The sequence below is a fragment of the Ctenopharyngodon idella genome, chromosome 20 (assembly GCF_019924925.1).
Source record: "Ctenopharyngodon idella isolate HZGC_01 chromosome 20, HZGC01, whole genome shotgun sequence".
NCBI lineage: Eukaryota > Metazoa > Chordata > Actinopteri > Cypriniformes > Xenocyprididae > Ctenopharyngodon > Ctenopharyngodon idella.
In genome coordinates this window covers 16,586,763-16,609,495 of record NC_067239.1, presented here as the reverse complement: position 1 = coordinate 16,609,495, position 22,733 = coordinate 16,586,763, and the positions used below count along the sequence as shown (strand labels likewise).

The following is a 22,733-nucleotide window of genomic DNA, read 5'->3' as shown; positions in this document are numbered from 1 at the left end:
AGTACATTATGATAAATACTTTGCTTGATACATATACACGCAATGTTTCAGCCGTAAATAAATTATAAATGTTAGCTAGATTATGTTCATTACCTGTCTAGTGATGTATCTTTATGCTGAAATATAATTAAATAATGGTTTGTATTTTAAAAAAACATCTATCGTGTATCATTATGTGTAGTGAGTTGGCTTATAAGGGAACATAGTTAGCATCGATGCTCTCTAGTTTTCACTGTGAATTGTGGGACTTTTTTTTTTTTAGGAATCGAACGTTTCAGTAGGATTTAAACAGCTCTTAAAATGGCCGACTCCCTGATTAGTGCCCTGACTACTGAACTAGGAAGCTGACTGAGACGCACTCATTGTTTTCTGTTATTGGAATACATGTCAAATTTCCAAATAGCTCTCTTGGAGAATCTTGCTCAATAACACAACTGACTTCCTACATTGAGTAAGCAGGAGGTAACAATCCACTATAGCCAAAGTTGTTCAAACAGCTCCAGAGGTTTTTTTGTTTGTTTGTTTGTTTTTAACCAACAATTTTTTGCCCTGCATGAACTGATTTCTGCATCCCTCGCAGAGTAGCAGTACTTATCTTATAGACAGAAAGGAGGCAAGAGGGCAGAGAGACGGAAAGCAACTTCTACTAGGTTCTACTATTTCAGAAGCTGTCACTAAACTAGCCGATGTCGTGCTTATCCCTTGTTTCCGTCCTCTTGTTCCTCAGTTCCCTCATTCCCACCCTCACACGAGCCACTGCTGAAAAACATTCCATTCGCAACTCATTATTTTTTCAGCCTGACAACGATTGTCACTTTGGCTCCCCTGAGTCAAAAATAAAATACCTGCTTTTTCTTCTTCCTTTTATCCCCACTTCATATTCTCCAGCTTTGTCCTGAGACATCTTCATTACTCACAGGTGAGTCTGTGGAAGTGCATGCGTGTGTATGTGAGGTAACTACTGCTGACAGTCCACAAATACAAAGTTCTGTCATGAAACTCTAGATGGCGCAGGCTGATAGGTCCTTAACTCAATCTTCTTGCAATCACATCATTCTCTATAGGGCACAGCTGATTGGTTCCTGCTGAATCAGTAGCCAATTAGTTCACTGCTCAACCTTCAAATACTTGGTCAGCATTTTCTGTAGCAGTTGCAGCATGCTTTCAGAAACCCTCCACCTTCCCCAGCTCCACCTGTATAGATTTGCTACGGGTAATTCATGTATGCTTTATTGTACAGCAGAAGCATGTCTTACATGCAAGGTGTCTGTGTATGTATTGGCAATAGCAAGTCCCGTACTTGCTCTGCAGCAACAGCAGATCTATTCCGCCAAGGTCAAACATATCAACATTGTCATATCCACTACCATGCCAAACACTCTGAGAGTTGTCATGACAGAAATACTTTTAACATTCAAGAAACATCAACACAAGTTTCTTAGTAAGTATACAACTGTTCTGTAAAAGACTTTTAAAGGATAGTTCACTTAAAATGAGTTTTTTACTCACCCTCATGTCTTTCCAAAACTTACTTTCCTCTGCAGAATACTAAGAAGGTATTTTGAAGAGTGTTTTATTAATGTGTTTCGATTCGGTATACCACTGTGACTAAGATCCATCATTATATGGAGATGGATTGTAGATTAAATATGTATAAATGTCCGCAAATGTAAGACTGAATAGTGTCTATGCTAACTTTTAGTTTTCTAGTATCTGGTATGGATCAAATCCAAATATGAATGTTTTTTCTTGGTATCTCTGTCCATGTGTTTTTTACTTTGTCCCACTGATGGTCATAAAGATGGCGGATGAGAGGAAAAAGTTACGTAACTGTGGTGTGGTCAAAACAATCAATTTTACTGCCTAAGTAGAGTGTTCCAAACAGGTCATTTATGAAGTTCCACGATGGTTAAGATACTTCCTTAGCGAGACGGCAACTCATTAGGATGTGGAACAGAGATAACGTAGGTGAAGATACACAGCTGGTTGACAGCAAGGCAACACATTTATCAAATGTTGCAATGCATGTCAATTCATTTAATTTAGTGATGTTATTAATCTTTGGAGCATGACAAACAGCTTAATTTATCAAGTAGCAAGCATTTTAGTTGCCTTGGATAGTCACATCCAGATGATATAATGATTCGCTAGGTCATAATGTTCTCTCAATATACCCATCTCAATGTGACAAATAAACTTTCCATGGCATGTAGTGGAAAGTAATTACTTAGAATAATGCTAAAATGACTGAGTCTGCCGTTTTTTGTTGATCTGGCAGAATTGATGCGTTCACAGGTATGCCGCACGGTATTGTGGGATATACACATTCAATGGGAGAGTAGCAGCTCCCAAGACAGAGCTGAAATTTTAATTAGCATTGGTTTCAGTTTGGGTCTCTAACACAGACATCTATATGTGTGTGCTCAATATTTAATTAAATGGCTCTTGCTTTACAGCATCCTGCAACCCAACACATAATTCCCCCTCAACACCTTTACAGCCAAAAGACTTCTTCATTAATCAGCCTAAATTAATGAGAGAGCCATGATCAAACTCACTCTAAACAATGCTCTAAAAGAGATTTTATTAACGGCAAATATTATTCAAATCGCATTTGCATTTCTAAGTGGAAGCTGGACAATTTGTATCACTGCAAATTACTACTTGTACTTCACAATACATTCTCTCTTTATATGGCTCTTGAATAATTTATACAAATCATTCACTAACCAAAAGGCTAAGCAGATTTTAAAAACTGGTTCCTGTAGTTTAAAGTGGTCAGCCTCACATTTGTCTGTATAAGTTAAGTTTTCTACTCTTCAACATCAATGTTATATTTGCAACTCTGTGTTATTTTAGTATTATTTATCCACCTTATTTTGAAAAGCGGAAGTAAGCTTTCTGTGAATGTGTGTGTGAACCGATGTAGGTAAATAACAGGAAAAAAATTAATAAAATATTTTGCACTACAAACCACTGTGTTTATGATTACTATAATAAATTAAAATGATATAATAACAAATAACAGTTTGCAATATCAAGCAGCATAACGGACTGTTTTTGTACAGCTAAAATAACTGGAAGCGAATGAGACCGGAAGCCTCGGCACAATCAAGTTACAAATGTCCGTACCTGCTATAGGTTAAAAATAAGGTGAATACTATTATATTAGTATATGCTACAACTATTATAGTATGTATTTAGTAATATTTTGAATTAGCTTTTATTTTTATATTTTCAGTTTTTCATTTGCACTCTAAAAAAAAAATGCTGGGTTAAAAACAACCCAAGTTGGGTTGAAATTGGACAAACCCAGCGGTTGGGTTAAATTCTTGTCCAACATATTTAACACAACTATTGTTTAAAAATTACCATATGGCTGGCTTAAAATGAACCCAAAATAAGTTGGAAATTAAAAATCAGACACAATTACTAGAGGCAAAAATAATAATCAAAAGGCTATTAAAAATGTATTAAATGTTAATTTACAACATATTTTGGGTTCATTTTAAGCAAGCAATACAGTAATTTTTAAACAATAGTTGAGTAAAATAAAATTACCCAGCAGGTTGGGCAAACATTTAACCTAACCTCTGGGTTAAAACAACCCATTCGCTGGGTTAAAATAACCCAATCGCTGAGTTTGTCCATTTTCAACCCAACTTGGGTTGTTTTTAGCACCATTTTTTAGAATGTAGTTTAAGTTAAATACAAGTTTGGTATATGTGACTTTTTAAAATATTTCTGTTTAGCTTTATTAATTAATTTATTTTTTTTTTTTTAGTAATTTTACTTAAAATTATTTTATTTCAGTTAGTTACCAAGGCAACGTTTCTCATTTTTGTTTAAAGTCCCCCTGTAGTCAATAATTTTATCCCTTAAAACTCATCTTTGATCACCAAAATTACATATGTAAACTTTGTTCCTGTGAAAAAAAAAAAAAAAAGCTTAATGCCTTAAAATAGCTTGAATGTAACTCTACAACCTTGCCTCATTTAATATACAAAGATGAATATGATAATTAGCCCCGCCTCCACTCACTCGCACGAGCTCAGATGAGATCCACACGGTCAACTTCCTGAGGTAAACGCTGCACAATGGTAACGCTTTACAACATCGGACGCATAACGGTAATTAATATGATTAGTGTTTTGCTTGACTACATTTCAAACAGCTAATAATGTGTTGCTAATGTTACACAAACCATGTTGACATTCACAAGTCAGACAGTCTTTTAACAATCAGTATCCTTACAAATGTCAGTGGAGAAAGGCATATAGTTCATCATAACATCGTAATATGCATCATACACCCGCCATATTTCTAAATCTACCCTATTTTTCATATCAACAGAGAAATATACTGGGATAACCTTCTTTTGAGACTCCCTTGCACGGTCAGGTAATGATATGCTAAAGCCTGCCGGCACGTTGACATGATTAGTTACAAAGGTAGTTTGTGACGTCAGAAACACCAGTGATTTCAAACTGCGGGTTTGAGACTGTCTTTAGTTCACTGCAGTTTTAAAGAGAAAATACTCAGCAATGGTGTTGACTTATGAAATTGCACAGTGTATGTCTTAAAGCATATTAAAAACACCACGTATAAACAACATTAAAAACTTGATTTTCACCACAGGGGGACTTTAAGCTTTTAGTACATTAAACATTTTCATCTAAAATTTATTTTTTTTAAAGCATTACAAGTCATTTACAGATCCCCTGGGAAATAAGGTAAAACAACTTAAAAAATAATAATAGTAAAAGTTTGTAAGAGATAATGTGAGGGAAGAAATTTAGTATGCATTTAGTGTTTTTATTTATGATTCCATTTATATAATTAATAATTCCCCATACATATATTTTCATGTGTTTTAACTGAAACATGCCTTCACTCAGTAAGAAAAAAAGAGGTTTCTTTCTGTAAACACGTCTTGCAGTCAAGATTAGTGTGTGGATTAAAATCCTACCATGAATTGTCTGATTCCTGCAGTCGTTTGATAAGGACTGTTCATAAACAGAGTATGGATGATGACTTCTGCACAGGTTTGACAAGGACATCCAAGGAGAGCTATAAGTGTACATGTCAGACTTATGCGTGTTCTTCAAAGCCTGTGTAGGAGAGCATGACCCGGATCTGAATCTTCTTTTGTAAACCACGGGGGAAAAAATTACAGCATGCAAGTAAAAAAAAACAGAAGTTTTATCTTTGAATGACTACAGTATTCCTTTAACAGACCACAATCCCATTACCCATCAGTACAGACCACAAATAACACCCACTATTTCTCTAAATGGACTACTTTCAGTTTTTCATGTCACAAGAAGGTGGGCTGCTTTTATTGCAATGGATTTGAAAACACAACCTCTCTCTCTCCTCTGGAGCAGACTGTGTTTCCGGTAAATTAACCCATCAGAAGTAGAAGTGTTCGAATTTCAACACTTTCAACTGTATCCCCACACTTTCTGTCTGACAGGCCTAAAACATGAAGGTGACCGCAGGCCGAACCGGAGAGGAGAGGAGAGGAGAGGAGAGGAGCAACATTCCAATCAACCAATCAGACTTGAAGGGACAAGTTTACAGTTTAGGTTTACAACCAGGGTTAGGTTCTTCTATGGCAGTGTTATTCACCTATCATTTCCCTCTGATTTTAGGGAAAACTTATGGGTAGGGTTAGGTTTAGGGGGATAGGGTTAGGAGTAAATTATCGGACAGGAATGTTGTTCAAGGATCGACAAAATATGTTGACCCAGGAACGCGTCTAACTCGGCAAAATCAGGACGTGCCTTAGAGATCGAGCCATAATGTCAGATTTCTATATTAAATGAGATGTAAAACATGGCCATCAAGACAATAAATTGGCATTAAATTGGCATGTCATTATCAAAAACAATCATTTGAACTACTAAAATTTTGTTCATTATGAACATAGTAAAAAAAAAAGAAAAAAGCATACAGTATATTTATATTGTTTCATAAACATTATTTTAAATACAAAAGTAAAAACAAATAATTTAATTATTAATTAAAAATATTAAATATTAATTTAGTTTTAATTATTATTTATTGGTTTTATTAATTCAATTTAAAACTATTTGATTAATTTAATAAAAAGTCATTTTTATGTGTCATTTAAAGTGTCTCGTATGTTCTGATTAAAAATTCTGTCATTAAAACCTTTGATGATAAATATACAATAATTTGAATGTTTAAAAATGTTTGAATGTTTAAGAATGTTTAAAATAAATTTGGTGAAGTAAAGCATGTCAAACTGTAGGTCAGTACCAACCAACCAACCATCCATCCATCCATCCATCCATCCATCCATCCATCCATCAATCAATAAATAATAAACAAATAAAAACAAATTTCCATATGCTTAATGTTAGAAAATATTTCTATTTCAAATAAATGCTCTTCTTTTGAACTTTTTATATTCATTTAAGAATCTTTAAATAATGTTTCATGTAGCAGCATAACTGTTTTCAACATTAATTAATAATAAATATTTCTTAAACAGCAAATCAGCATATTAGAATAATTTCTGAAGGATCATGTGACACTGAAGACTGGAATAATGACTGTTGAAGATTTCTATTTCAATTATATTGTAATAATATTTCACAATATTCTGGGTGTACTTTTGGGGTCTTTTTGATCAAATAAATGCAGCCTTGCTGGGCAAAAGATCCTTTTTTCAAAAACATAAAAAATCTTTTTTGAACCATATAGTGTTTATATATCTATATGCACTGATATCCAGAGACTCTGCTGTACTACAGCTTAAACAATAATATTACTGGGCTTAAATCGGCCTGGTTCAGTGTATGATGGGGGACGAGTTGAGAGGGGCTGTCGCCCATTCTCAATTATGATGAATTCATCTCAGCTAGATGGAGGAAGCGCACTCCAGTTCACTATGTTTCCCACCAGTCGCCTGCTATTCAAAGACAAAACATCTGCTCTCGCTAACAGAAAAGTACGCATCAGCCCTTCTCCCTGCTTATGTACTTTCATTTCAGGAAAATAAGACACTTTGCTGTCTTCCTGCTCTGTCAAAACACTACATAATTACTCTGAATAAGGCTCTGCAAAGCGGAAAAAGGAGAAGATGTTTGTTGCTATCTTTAAAGCCACAGCTGCACTTGTTCATGTTTTGTAAGTGTTTGAATTCGGAACGTTTCACTAACGAAGATGCTTGCGGAACGGGTGGGAGCGAGAAAGCGCAATCTTAGTCTTGATTGGTTTTAACAGCTCTCTCTTCATCACTGAAGTGTGTGGAAAGTGGAGGTGTCTATTTTCGACTCTTGTGTAATGGAGGACTTCGATGCACATACTTTTAATCAGCTTCCTCTGTGCAAATGATGCCAGGGAGAGAGTCTATTTTCCCTGGCTTTGAGGAACATAAAGACCTCAGGGAATAGTCTGGTTATAAGATACACAAGTGAAAACAGGAAATTACAGCAAAAACAAACAGTTGCTGCTTTTGCTACTCTGTTTATGTTTGAACTCTGTTTAAACGTTAGCATGAAAGCTGAATTGTAATTGTAGATTAAATGGTTTTTAGTTTGTTACTTGTTTGCAAGAAATCAATGGCAAGTATTTTATTAAATATTAAAATTCAACAATCTTCAACAATGTAACAGTCTGTGTGTGTATACTGTATATATATATATATATATTACATTTCTAATAAATTATGTCTAAAACATCAAATCAGCACATTAGAATGATTTCTGAAAGATCATGTGACACTGAAGTAATGACTGCTGAAAATTCAGCTTTGCCATTAAAGGAATAAATTACATTTGAAAATAAATTTAAACATAAAACATACATTTTAATAATATTTCATAATTTCACTGGCATTTGTAATCAAATCAATGCACTAGACTTCTTTCAAAAACATTAAAAAACGTACCAACCTAAATTAATATATATATATATATATATATATATTACATTACTGTTTAATAAAATACTTGCTTGGGTCTCTTGAAAAGATACTAGAAAAAGAGTCAGCTGTTGAATCACTGGAAAAAGTTTTTGGTTTTTGGAGTCTATAAATGGGTTTCCTTTAATCGACATCAGTGGATATGATTTCCTTTTCATCAGAGGAAAAATGGCTACAGGTTTCCATGAGAAATTCTCTGATTCAGTCCCAAAATCTTTTCAATTAGAAAGTGCAAGGAACCTTCACTCCTTTTGTATCACATTTCACACAGAGGAAGCAGCTAGTCTCTGTTTCCTGTCCTCTAATCTCAAGTATCTCTTTACTGCCAGCCGCATGATAGATGTTGGCTGGATTGGTGCAGTCTGTGGCTTTGAGAATTACCCAGGCCTGGCCCATGGTTCCCACCCCCAACCCAAGAAAAAGTCGAGCAATCATGTCGCAAGAGCCCTTGCCATTTTTCACGGAGATAGTGTTTTGATTGCCTGGGAAGAAAATAATACCATTTACTTCTCTAAATTGCCAGGCTGGATTCCCATTGGCTGAGAAGGAAGCCTGAGAGTAAACATGACTCTCTCCTTGGCCTTTCACTTCCTCGCCTCCTCATCCAGGTGAAGCTCTATTTAGCCAAAGAGCGCTTGAAAACTGAGATCTCAGGCCTGAAAAACAGTCTTTAGGGCTAAAGGACTCCCGGATAGACGTGCACAGCGGGGCGCTCGCAAACAGCATGTGTGTGAAATGAGACTATCTCACCGGGATGAACTGAACAATGTCTGAGGAGTTTTAAAGGTTAACCCTTAACATGATTTAAAATTTACTGTGCTTTTTGATCACAACTCATATCGCATGGCAACACTGATCAAGCATAGGTTTTAAATTCCATGCTTTTTTCACATACATCGACACTGGATTAAAACAGGTTTAAGGAGTCAATAATTAAAGGCTTTATCTCTTACAACTATACTGCAGTTGCTTAGAAATATGTTTAAACTTAACAGTCTGCACAGAAAACACTGAAAAAAGTGGTTATGTAGTTACCGTAAAGGGACAGTTCACTCAAATTTTTATTTTTTAAAAGCTTTTTAAAAAATATTTTCATTTTCATTAGTGTATCCTAATTAATTAATCATATTAAATAATATTTTTGACTTTAGATGTAACATTGACAGGGCTCCAGACTGCGCCTAAAACGGTCGCATTTGTGACTAAAAATATTAATTTGCGACTGATATTTTTGCTGAGGTCGCCATTGGCGACCATACAAATTCACACGTTATGACTGCAAAATTTGCATGTTAATTGCGTGTTCCGTGACCAGTAGCCCATCACATAATTTGCTGTGTTGACGCAATTAAATGAGATGCTGCGTGTGAATGTTTCACTGAGTTAAAGCGCTGAAATATGAACAGGTAGGGAAAAATTTCACACACCAAACAGACGCTAAAGAACTAGAGCTGATGAAAGCCGACTGTGTTGTCGCCTCGCGTCGCCTGCGTCAGTGCAAAACAGCTGCATTTGAACACACCGTTCTGCTCCTGCGTAAAGGAGACAACTGCCTATTTCTTCATATAAATTCGTCTATATTCGTAATTCAAAATGGGAAACCGGCTCTACAGACTGCAGATACACACACAATGCATCGTGTGTTTACCGTTTTGAATATCAATCATGCTGATCACTTTCATTATTCCACTCCGCTCATGCTCCTCAGATAAATTTAAGGTCATTAAAAGTCTTCACTGCCTTAAACAGTATAAACGATCATTTTAAGGCGTCTTACAATTTGTGGATGGAAAAACAAATCGCAATGCTCCCTAAGGTGATTATTATTCATTTCATTTAATAAATGTGAGCGCTGCATGTTTTAAAGTCAAAAGATGGCGCTGTTGCGCGTTCTTCAGAGCAGCTCGCATTCAATGATTAGCGCACATCTGTCAACCGATTGCTTATGAACTAATGCTGATCAATTATCACAAAGTTTACTTTATATTATTTATATTATATTGTGTTGTAAACGGTTGTAGCAACGTAATTATTTAATCCTCATCTGAACTTGAATGAGCGGCAAAAGTAAAGCACAGACATTTCAAAATAAGGGTCCCGCTGTATTTCAAAGTAATCAAAGTCAAGCAGTATGTAGGTATATCAATTGCCCCTGTTTGTTATTCGGTTACACAAACCAAATTTTATATTTATTTTCATTTGATTCAAAGTAAACTGTTGTAGCTTCAGTAAGGAAGGACTAAAAACATTATTTGACACATATTATTCAATATAAAGATTTTACTAGCATCAGGGTTATTATAGTTAACTAAAACCATTAAAAACTATTTTTATTGTTTGAAATAAATGTTAATACTAAAATAAAAATCTATACAAACTAAACAGGCATGTTTAAAAAATAAATAAATAAAAACAAACAAACAAAAAAAATTAAAACTTAACAAAAAATGAAAGCAGAAAATATAAAAATCTAATCGGATTCAAAATATTAACAAAAACTATAATAGTAATAAGTGAAAATAGTGACATTCATTTACCAGAGAAGTCACAAGATGAAAAAGCTGAAACTGTAAAGGGGAGGTATATAAACACAACAGGATGACTAAAAGTAAGTGATTTAAAATTTTAAGTTCATTTTTATGTGGCTCTTAAAAAAAATATTTGGCGCCTGTTTTTTTCCCCCTATAGGAGCCAATGGCTCCTTAATGAATTTTTTTGTCTGGAGCCCTGCTTGACCATTTTTTCACTGTATCTGCTTCAAGCTAATCACTGAGATTTCCTCTAGCAGCTCTGTGTATCGTCAGCTCCGGGTTCAGGGTCAAAGGTTAGATGGTCTTGTCAGACTAATGACACTGGGAAACTTTGGGGTCAAATAGCTATAAACAAACATCACTCTTAACAGCTCTTACAAGTCATCAATTTCCTTTCTACATGCAAAATGATAACTCATTTTTGAGTTATTTAACAAAATATATCAGCCATTTATCCTACATCGCACTGAAACTGAATGCAAGCCTTGTATAGTTAAAGGTGCACTCACCTTTATTTTTTCACCATTACATGATCTTACACATAGAAAAATGAATATTACTTTTGACAAATATGTTCAAAATTATTTTCACTCACTTGAGATGAAGACTCCAGTCATATCAGTAGTCTAATAAGAGCTGATTTATTTAACATGGAGCAGGTCGCCTCATGAGAGCGTCATGTTGAGATCACACTACTCGCTTTCTGTAACCTCCCTGTTACCAGACGCTTTGGCTCACAGAAGAAATGAGTAATTGCTGAATTTGGATAGCATTTCTATGATGACATCTGTAACTGGAAACTTGATTTTTAGTGTGATGCTGCCTCCATGCCTGCAAAAGATTTCAGTAACTGTCAAAAAAATAAAACAAACAAAAAAGTGCTTCGAAAATGTTTAAAATGCATGATTTTTTTCCCAAACCAGTTAAGCACCAACCCCACCCTACAGCCGATTCATTGGTCAATTCATCATACAATCACCTGTCAAGAAAAATTTATGGATTCAGTTCAGAGATATGAAAAACTATGCACAGATCTGATGACAACAAAAAGTACTTCTCTACATTAAGTACTTCTATAGGCTGCATCCGAAATCGCATACTTCTCTACTATATAGTAGGGGAAAAAACAGTATGTGATAAAATAGTATGTCCGAATTCACAGTAATGAGTAAAATAGTAGGCAAAAAGTACCTGGATGGTATACTTCTTACGGCAAGATTCTGAAGTATGCATACGATGGACATTTTACTATCCCATGAGGCCACGGGAGAGGATTTGTGAATGGCAGTGAAGCAATGTAACTGACACTGGTAGGTCACATGATAATGACAGCATGGCGAATGTAGTACGTCCGGATTACATTCATACTACACACATTCATACTATATAGAACTTACTTTTTTAGCAGAATTAATTACTTATTGAAAATAAGTACCTACTCAAGAGACTAGGGCTGGGAAAATAAATCGATGCATTGCAAATCTAGAAATGATTCTGGATCAATTCTGAGATTTTTCGACTACATCGACTACTCTTGAATCGATTCTGAGCTTAGTTTTTAACAGCAGATGGCCTGGTTGCTTTAGAAACAGCCGTACTCTTCTATAAAATACCTGAAGAACCTTCTATAAAATAATCATTCATAAAGTTCGAAAAGGTTGAAGCAAATTACAAGGGTGACTGCAGAGGGCTGTTTACATTAATCTCGCGTCATAAAAGCATTCTGAGGTGCAAGTACATTCTCAGACTCAGCCGAATGCACGAGCGCTCTTCTTCGTGAGCATTTGAGCATGGGGGTAAAAACTAGCCTAGAGTGCCATCTTATGTTAAAAACTACGCTCAGAATCAATTCAAGTGAGAATCGCGATGCATTCGGAAAATCTCAGAATCGATCCACAAACCGAGAAGCATTGATTTATTGTCGCAGCCCTACAAGAGAGTATGCAATTTCGGACGCAGCCTTAGTATTTTTTTAGCATTGTGTAGGCAATCAGCATTGTGACTGCCATGACTAATAAAATTGTTACAATTGGTTGGGAGTTGGGTTAGAGAAAATCTTGTTTGTGAGAAAAATTCTCTAAAAATTGAAAATATGCCGTTATTATCTAATTCTACATTATATGACCCTTAAAAATGACTTTTGTTATTGTAACCTGATGTAATTTTTCAAAATTGTTTTGAGAAAGTGTACCTTTAAAGGATTAGTTCACTTTCAAATGAAAATTACCCCATGATTTACTCACCCTCAGGCCATCCTAGGTGTATATGACTATCTTCTTTCAGACGAATACAATCGTAGTTATATTAATAATCACCCTGATGCTCCTAAGTTTTAAAATGGCAGTGCATGAAAACCACCTGTTTGAAATTCAAAAAAATGCATCCATCCATCATAAATGTACTCCACACGGGTCCGGGGGGTTAATAAAGGTCTTCTGAAGCGAAGCAATGTGTTTGTGTCAGAAAAATATCCATATTTAACACGTTTTAAAGTAAAATATCTAGCTTCCTCCAGACCGCCTTCCGCATTCAACTTAAGAAGAAAGAAACACTTACGCTACGTCCCATGCCAACTTATGAAACAAGACACGGCATCAGTTAAGCATTTTATTAATATGATTATTAATATAACTCCAATTCGTCTGAAAGAGGAAAGTCATATACAAGTAGGATGGCTTGAGGGTGAGTAAATCATGGGGTAATTTTCATTTTAAAGTGAGCTAATCCTTTAAGAAATAGTCCACTCCAAAACTAAAATTCTGTCATTTACTCACCCTCATGTAATTTCAGACCTGTATGACTTTCTTTCTTCTGCTGAACCTAAAATAAGAGATTTGAAAAACTGTTTTTATCCATACAATGAAAGTCAAAGCAGTCCAAAACAACACTGGCCACAAATGATTTAGTTGTGGACAGAATAACACTGAGATATTTAAATATATATATATATATATATATATATATATACATTCAGCTCTGCTTGTTTTTCTATGCTTTTATCTGGATTCTGGCACCTGCTTTTCCAAAATTCATTTTACAATGCCTGCAAACCAAATAAAAACAATGTGATTCAATCAATCACAGTTGTTCTTTTCCACAACATTATTGGTAATGAAATCAGTGACGTTCTGATCTGTCACAGTTATAAGCTCAAAAGCGTGATCATATTTCATCCTGTAATTAGAATGTTCTGTGTCAAAAGGTTCCAGCAATTACCGTCCAATCACCCACTTTAATAATCAATATCAATAAAGTTTGGAACAACCTTCCGTCTCCCACCCCTCTGCTGAAGCCCCTCTTCCACTTAACATTCCACCCATGGAAATCAACTGGCAATTAATTCCTAATAAGTGTTAGAAAATGCCTAATTGCTTCTCGTGCCCATTCTAGTCAGCTGTAGCGAGGAAATGAGCTTGGTGCTAATGATGCATTGCCTCTCAACTACACGGCACAGTCGCTGGCTTTAGCCAGTGTCTTTTAATTAAATAGCGTGTGTAGTGCAACATCTTCTGCCACCACTGGCTCCTCTGCTCCCCATGGGTTTTGGGCCCCTGACAGCATGTGATATCCCCCTCTGAGCCAAATTAATTAAAATATGTGGCCTGCTTCGAACCGGAGAATGTGACCGCTTCTGAGAGAGAGAGAGAAAGAAGAAGAAGAAGAAGAGAGAGAAACCACAACAAGGCATTCCTTCCATCTGGCTTGATTCCATTATTCAAAGCTCACGAATTTGTAAATGGTTTTGTATCAGCTAAAGGAAGCAGATGAGATAAGAGACGTCGGTGGTAAAAGCCTTTCAGGTTATCTCCCATGCTGCTCTGATGTGTCTTCAGACAGTACGACTGCATTTAAGCATCACATATTGTTCAGCATGTCAGGAATCGCATGTCCTTTTCCTTTTGTCACCTTCAACAAATCATCATGCAGCAGAATATTAATGACAGGCTGAGCAGTAATCCAACAGAGATCATTTTTTTATTCATGATGGTTTATGATCTTTTATGATACTTATGCGCGAAATGATTTGGCCCTTCAATATATAACAAAAGTCTTCCAGAAATAAAAAATAAAGAAAATAAAGCGGAAAATCCACTATAATGAATTGCACTGAGCAGCTTGCATTGTGTAATTTAAACGCATTTGGCAAACTGGATTGCCAGTGGATAGTAGGTTTTTGCGTTGAAATACTCAAAAAGTGGCACAAAAGTCTATGTATATGTGTGTTCTGAGGTCAAAATAGATGAACTTACAGTCCTTAGATGCTGGAGGTCTCCAATTTTAGACCGTTTCAAAACGCATCGACTTCAGTTACTGTCTTTTATGTCTGTTCACCAGACTTTGCCTTGGATGTGGCAGCTCTTTAACTCCATTTATCTCTCTGACTCTCTTCTTCTCTCATCCAACCATTCAACTCAGTGGCAAGATAATGAGAAGTGCTGTGAAATTTGAAGCGCAACAAACAAAAGTGGCTGTCTTGTTGCTTTTCTTTTTTTTTTTTTTATTTCCACCAGCCAATGGACAGGACAAAGGCAGGGTTATGTTTTAAGATTTAGATTTAAACCACAGTATTTTTTCCACATTTTTGATACAATCCCACGAGTTTCTCTCTCACTGTTTGGCATCCTCAAATTTTCTTTGGAGCATAAATGACTTGCAGACTTTCTTTCATTTGCTGTGCTCAAACTTTCAGCATACTTTACTTTAAGGAAACATATATTACGCAGAGCTACAATTTCCCAGTCGGAGACATGAATGAAAATGTTAGCATTTAAAATGAGCAATTTATATTTCTCATTTCCTGTGCTGTAACATAAAGAAGGAAATTAATGAGTGTTTTGAAATCCAGGAAAAAGGCAATACCTGTTTCTGGACCTCATCTTAACAGTCTAGCAGCTAAAGGTGCAAACCACTGCACATTCATACTTGACTTTAATGTACAGTATTACCAGGGGATACCAGTACCAACCCCATAAGCTATTATCACCAGTATCAACCCCATAGGCCATTATCACCCATCACTCTGCTCTATCTGAGGGAATACATGTTTTTAGCTTTTATATAACAAAAATTTGGTTGGAATGTCCAGATGTGTGAAACATTTAACTTGGTTTTAATCCAAAATACATAATGGGACCATTCAACTTTTTCATTTTTTAAGATATTTAATAAGGTTCAATGACATGATCTTTTTTTTTATCCAGATCTATTAATTTTTGCAAAAATACATTAAAATGCACCTCATGCATGCATGGACATGACTCTTGATAAGCACTCTTGATAAGCATAAAATCTTAGTTCAGGTTGTAAAAAAAAAAAACAATGATATTTATGAAATAATAATTTTAAAAAATAATTATTTTTTTTACACACATCAATGTTGGGGTTTTTATGTTTTATAAGGACTCTCTATAAGGATTATGTTCTGATTTGGTTTCATTATGTTTTGATTTTGTTTTCCCTATTCTGGTTTGCCTGTGTTCACTAGTTAGTTTTCCTCATGGGGACCAAAAAATGTCCTAGTATTACTATCCTTGTGGGGACATCGTAGGGTTTACCAGGACCACACACACACACATTTCTTATATTAATATATTAAAAATTATATTTTAAATTAAAACCATTTGAATTCAACATAAAAACAAAAAATAAATACATTACAAATTTCTTAGAACTTTTTACAACTATTGTCAACACTCTTATTAGTCATTAGCTATGTTTCCATCCACCTATTTTTATGCGCATTTTGGGATATCGCATAAAAAAACGTTGGATGGAAATGGCAAGATGCGCATAAATTCTAAAAATGCGCATAAAAAACGTATGCGCTCAAATGAGTAGGATAAATTTTTTATGCAACATGAAAACATGCGCATAAACTACGATGGAAACACTTTTACCGAATAAATTCCTTGATGCGCATAAAAAAAAAGACGTGACTTTGCAATGTAACAGCATAACTGGACCAACCAGCGGACTGATCTCATTGCACAGCATCTGAAATGCTGTTTTTGGTCATTCTGTAATGCCTGAATAAAGTCTGTCGTTAAAGTGGTTCGGTTTAATTCCCTCCAGCGCCTCACACGATTGCATTGACAAATACCAGGCATTTGAGTGCAAGATAACATGACAGTGTTTATTGTGTTTTATCTGCACGCTCTGAGGCGCAAATAATTTATTATAAATCAAAATTATTATATACAATGGCTCCTATTGCAGAAACTTCCCTTTTTCTTAGTGATATTTAGTGCCAGTGTATCAGGAAGTGACGTTTTTGTTCTCTTTGACTTGCTGGATGGAAACAGTGCTTTATTCGCAAATGTTTTATGCGATATTCAAAATTTGCACATAAGTTAAATACGCAACTTTGGATGGAAACATAGCTATTGACCTATATAAACAAAGATAATGAAAAAAATAATGCAAAAACATTTCCTGGATACAGGCATATCACAACACAATAAATTAAGTTTCTTCCATGATAACATTCAATACTATGCTAGATTGTTTACAAAATATATCCTTTCATTTCATAAAATCCAAGTAAGTGTAAAGGCTCAGGCAAGTTTCACAAGCTTCATCAACTTTACCTATTCTGTATGGCACTATGAACATAAACATTCATCCCTCCTTCACTTTTAGCTTCTAGCAGGTGAGGAGGCTTTTTCATGGGCAGACAGGCAGGCAGGCAGCGGCAGACGTGAGAGGGGGCGGTGGGACGGAAGTAAAGTGCAAGGAGCTGCTCAGAAAAAGTTACCTGCAAGGACACAACTCATTTTCAGTGAGTGGGCGCAATCCCTTAAAACTGCAGCGAATGAGCGATAGAGTTGTGAAGAATGTGACGGTTGCCTATGCCACCTATGTCATAATCTGCCACTGCTTTCAACAACACTTCTATATGAAAACATATAGCTAACATGCTTCTATTATGACATCCTCTATGTACAAATGGTCATATAAGGGGTGTTTATAGTTTATTAAAGGGACATAATAAAAATAACACATCAGTTACTGTAAACGTTTAGATCATGAAAATCATCGTATTGTTACCTGCTTAAAAGAATAGTTTACCCAAAAATCAACACCACTTTCAACACCAAATTCTTTCATGTTCCACAGAAGAAAGAAAGTCGACATGAGGGTTCACTATCCCTTTAAAGGCACAGTATGTAAGTTTCGCCGCAAGAGGTCGCTTATTCAAAACAATAACAAAGGCGTAGCTTGATGATGCAGTGAATGAGCATGGAATCATGGGAGTTGTCATCTTCACCTCCACAACCGATGGAAAGCAATCCAGCGGAACTCAGGCAGAAATCAAGTTCATTTATGAGCTAATGTATCAAAGTTTTATTACCGTTACTGTGTTTTGAAGCAGGGCGAGGCTGAGAACCTGAGACATTTTACATTGCTGCTTTGCTTGTATGCCTCAGTCGGCCGCTGCCTCTCCTTTCGTTTTGTTGCTTATATTTATTTTACAATTAAAGTTACGTTTAATATCCGCCGCCTTCTTCCCTGAACTTGAACTTTGTAATAGGTATGTTTGATCACATATATTCATATTATAATTTTTTCATTCTAATGAAACAGTGCTGAATTACTACTCATACAGGTCAGTTTATTTGACTAATTAAAATTGTGGGTTAAAGCAGCGCTGTTTTACTTGGTCAAAACAATCATACTAAAAATACATTTGAGTGTTGTAAAAATACAGTTGACTCTGTTCGTCAGCTCGGTGGCTGGTATGAGACACTTTTTGCGCATTGCAGAAAACTAGATTGGTATTAGAATATCATATTAATAAAAGCTGAATGACTTGAGTTGCTAAATGGCATGCAATTCATTTTAAAATATATTGTATGGTTGAGAAAATTCTGTATTATTGTTAGTACAAATACAGCTCTTTCTAATTATGCCATGTTAGCCACTTGACAAAATAGTGTCTGAGGCAAACATGTTACTCGCAGTAAATCAAGAAAACGAGTTTCAAACAATAAGACTAATTGTGTTGAGTTTTCTGTCGATAAAGGTATATGCAAACAGTTGCTAACCTGTCTAATAAAACACATACCCCCGGTTTCACAGACAAGGCTTAAGCTAGTCCTAGACTAAAATGCATGTTTGAGCTGTTTTAACTGAAAGTAACTTGTACTGACAGATATTAAAATATGTCAGTGCCATTGTTTTGTCTCAAGATGCACAGCAGTAATGTTTTCTTCTAAGGCATGTTTATAAAAGCTACCTAAATGCCCTAATTGAACTAATGCCTAATCCTAGCTTAGACTAAGCCCTGTCTGTGAAACTGAGCCATAATGTCAATAATATAGGAAATCGAGAATAATGCTGATATGACGTCATTGGCGACACAATGATACTGGTTAAAACTGCTGATTTCTTTGGATTTAAACATTGTTGGAAACATTTGGGATAATGTAAGTACACAAGCCAACAAAATATAGAACATTGTTCTAGTGGTTTTTGGATTTTAATCCAAAAATCTTACATATTGTGCCTTTAAAGTCAATAGATTTTATTAATGTCTTCACTACAAAATAATAATAAAAAAAAAAAATCTTTCTTATTGGGGGGGTTCCAAATACCCCGCTCATTTTGAGCATTGCTAACTATAATGCAGGAAAAGTCCTCCATTCAACTGAGGTGTGATTGACTGCTGCTGCATTGCCCTGATTGTGATGTTCCACACATAATGCAGGATTCAGAATGACTGACAAACGTCCTGGATAGGTCCTCACAGCAGAATATATTAAGACATTTTCCAAGAATGCAGAGAGTGAAATCATCAGCAAAGATGGCAGTCAGTCCATCTGACTGTCATCATCACTGATGAAGAAGATGAGAAGTTACTTTCCTCAATTGTCTCACAAAAACACTACATGATATTGCCAGTTTCAAAGTACCACCTGTCAGTCAGAGATGGTAAACTTAAATAATTAAATAACTGTTATGGAATGTACAGGATCCCTACTGTTTCCATCATTTGGATTCGATTTTAAAGAATCCTAAGTAAATAAAATCTGAGATATTATTCAGTTATTTTACAGAAATTCATTTTATAGTTGGATCCTATTTTATTATTTTTATTTGATTCTTTTAAGATTGGTTTTGAATATTTATTTATTTGTTAACTATTTGTTGATTTGTTTGTATTTATTTATAAATAATTATTAATTAATTTATTATTAGATTATTGATTTTTTAGAGCTTATCCATTTTTTAATTAAAACAAATATATTACATTTTTTTTTACAGAGCCACACCACAAACACATGTGCAATAAATAAATAAATAAATAAATAAAAAGTGACAAAGTTGGCCTGACTATAAGTCAGATTCGTGGCACACAGTCCTATTACAACACTCAACGTAACATGAAAGTGTGCTAAGTACAAACTCATTAATGGCATCAAACACTGCAAACATCGGCGGACTCTCAAATAAAATAAATTGACTTTTGTCTCTCTAGGTTGCGCTTCAACAGATGACAAAAATTTACTGAAATTAGAGCGAAGCTACAAAGTGTGTGGTCTGAAGATGCATTCGGGATAGAACACTTCACAGATCCATCTGTGCTAATTGACATTTATTTTCCGTTAGCAGCAGGGTGAGATCTAATGCTGATGAAGCGGCCATATTGCCAGAGTATCGCCTGTCTGTCAGGTTTATGTGTCAACGCCAGCACATATGGGACCCTGGGGAGGTTCATGCCGCAACTCCTCTTGTTCTAAATGAGATTCATTGGCCTAATCTAATACAAAAACAGCTTTTTGACCAAATTACTCTGTCCTTAGTCTCCAGACAATCTTGGTGATCTTCTGGAGAATCAGCAGTGAGCTAGCTCCACTCTCGAAATCAATTAGTTGCCTACCAGGTTCACTGATGTGATTGAACCTGTGTGTAATGGAAAATTCAAGCTAATTAAATTGGCAAAGAAGAAATGAGGGTAAAGAGAAGAAAGGGCGAGAGAGATTTAGAGACTTTAGCATTTTAGTGAGATTGTGCCTCGCGGCGGCATGTGCTGCGTATTGGCATTTTAAAACTGAGAATTATGCCAGCCATTTGAAACAAGTAAATTAGAGAAAGCCCATCACAAAACACTGCCGTCCGGCAGCGAGCCCTTCGCTGCACGTGGCGAAACAATAAAACTGAGGATCTATGAAGCCTGTGACTTCTGAATAGGGTGGATCTCTTCTAAATACCTGTCATACATTTTTCAAAAGCAAATAGAGCACAGTAGCTCAATCGATTTGCTCTTTGCTCAGTTATCACAGCCATATTTGAAAGGGAGACGTAATATATTGACTTTGTTACAGACGGCACGTGCTGCCGATCTGACAGCTTCTTCTCAAGCAGCTGATTTATGGCTTGTGCAAATGGGGGGAGGGGGAATTCATATTACTCTGGACGCACAGGGAATGATGCATCCGGGTAAAGAACAAATATAAGCAGTTCTGAAATATGCTTGGGCTGCCCGCACATCGGCTTTCCCTTTCTTTGACCTCTGCTTGGCAGTTTTGCTGATGGGTAAGCTGGCGCTGGCAGGTATAAATGAATCTCAATTTCCTTTATTAATTTTGTATGTCACTACAAACTTGTTTCTGAGGAGACCTCTCCAGGCGTTTATGCTTGGTGGAGTTGAAAGTCTATTACAAGGTTCTACATGAGTAGTTTTTGAACATTCATGTGCGTAGCAACTATTGACTGTACTTCAACTTTTAACAAGTGAATTTATTCACTTTAACAAAGCAAATCTGTAATGCTTGTATCATCACTTTGGTAAATACTTTTTTTTTTTTTTTTTTTAAACTTCCCAAGTCAACAAAATATGATGTTAACCTCTGTGTAAGCATTTTTTCTGTTCTACCATCCCACCGTGAAGTTCCTGTGGATTCGCCACATTGACCAAGCAGTTTGGGTTGAAAGCAGTGGTGTTAAGTATTTGAGTAAATGTAATTAGTTACTGTACTTAAGTATCTTTTTGTCAACTTTGTAGTTTTAGAATATTAGTAACTTTTACCCTCTACATGACTATTTTTGAATAAGTATATGTACTCTTTACTCCAATACATTTGTAATGAGTAATGCAATTACTTGTTACATTTTTCATGGCACCTAACTTTTTCTGCAGCAGTTTATTTCTGCTACAAAAGAAGCGATATCGCCATCTACAGGGCAATGAAGGTACTATATCTTGTGCGTTTTGACCTTACTCCCAAACTTGTAAACAAGTCTACTTTAAGTGAATGTGAGTGCATTAGCAGGTAGTTACTGAATCGCAGGTGTTTTATATATGAGATGAGGACATGAGGCTGAAACCAGCACGTTCATTGAAAGTCTTTGACTATTTAATTTTACTTAACATTATTTTATTTATTTACTTAACTGAGACTTGAGTGTTTGTAGATGTTTAAGAGACTGTTGTGGTGACCTTGATTTATTGCAATATTGAGGTGTTCAGTTTTAATTTGACTTTAGAATATAAAAATGAGATTTGTTCTCCTTACAAATCAACTGTTTCTTGTTTTTCACTGGTATGTCTCTTGTTGAGGACTAGTGCATCTTTGAGCCTACATTCAGTACAAGCAAAAATACTTAAGCACTGTTAAAATCAGATACTCTAGGGGCCAGATTTACAGCTTGCGCCATCGGGATTTACTAAAGACATGCAATGCAAAATTAGGCGCGGACTGAGTTGTTTTTGCAGCTGACCTTATTGAATACGCATTTGTAAGAGTTTCCCTTTCAGATGCAAGATTCACGGGAGGAGAGTATTTAAATGAATCACGCAATGCGATTTACTAATGTTTGCGCTAGTCAATTTACTGGTATTTGCGCCATTATTTAACGCCCAAAAAAAGCATGTCTTAACCCATTTTGCGACATGGCTGCAATTGTTGCTGCTAGGAGGAGACACCGCAGAGAACAGAGAGTGCGTGGTAGAAGAAGAAAATATTTTCCACTCATATTAATTTCTTTGGAATGCAAGAGGAAGATGTTATCTGTATATTACATTACAAGTTGCGCCTGTGTCGACCCTCATTTGATGAGCATCAGCTCTGCTTATTTGCGACCCAACGCTAATTTGCACTGCTCTTGGTATATTGCGTCGGTCATTATGTAAATGATTGGACTGTGTCCGTGTTCTTTAATTTGCAGTAGATCACGTGCAAAACTTGCCACTCCCATCGGCACATTTGTGGAATTGAGCTCTTACGCTAATTTGCCCCATTTAGTAA

General features: G+C 35.7%; 1 long non-coding RNA gene across 2 annotated transcripts in view; it reads right to left on the bottom strand.

The window, feature by feature from the left end:
* LOC127502778 (uncharacterized) overlaps positions 1-22,733 on the bottom strand; it is a 44,403-nt gene that overhangs the window by 5,212 nt on the left and 16,458 nt on the right. Inside the window, exon 3 of one of the 2 annotated variants that reach the window (XR_007926927.1) lies at positions 13,158-13,305. The exons of the other annotated variant lie outside the window; for it this stretch is intronic. This is a non-coding gene — a long non-coding RNA (uncharacterized LOC127502778). Of the gene's footprint in view, positions 1-13,157; positions 13,306-22,733 lie in introns of those variants that run through there. 2 annotated transcript variants of the gene reach the window in all.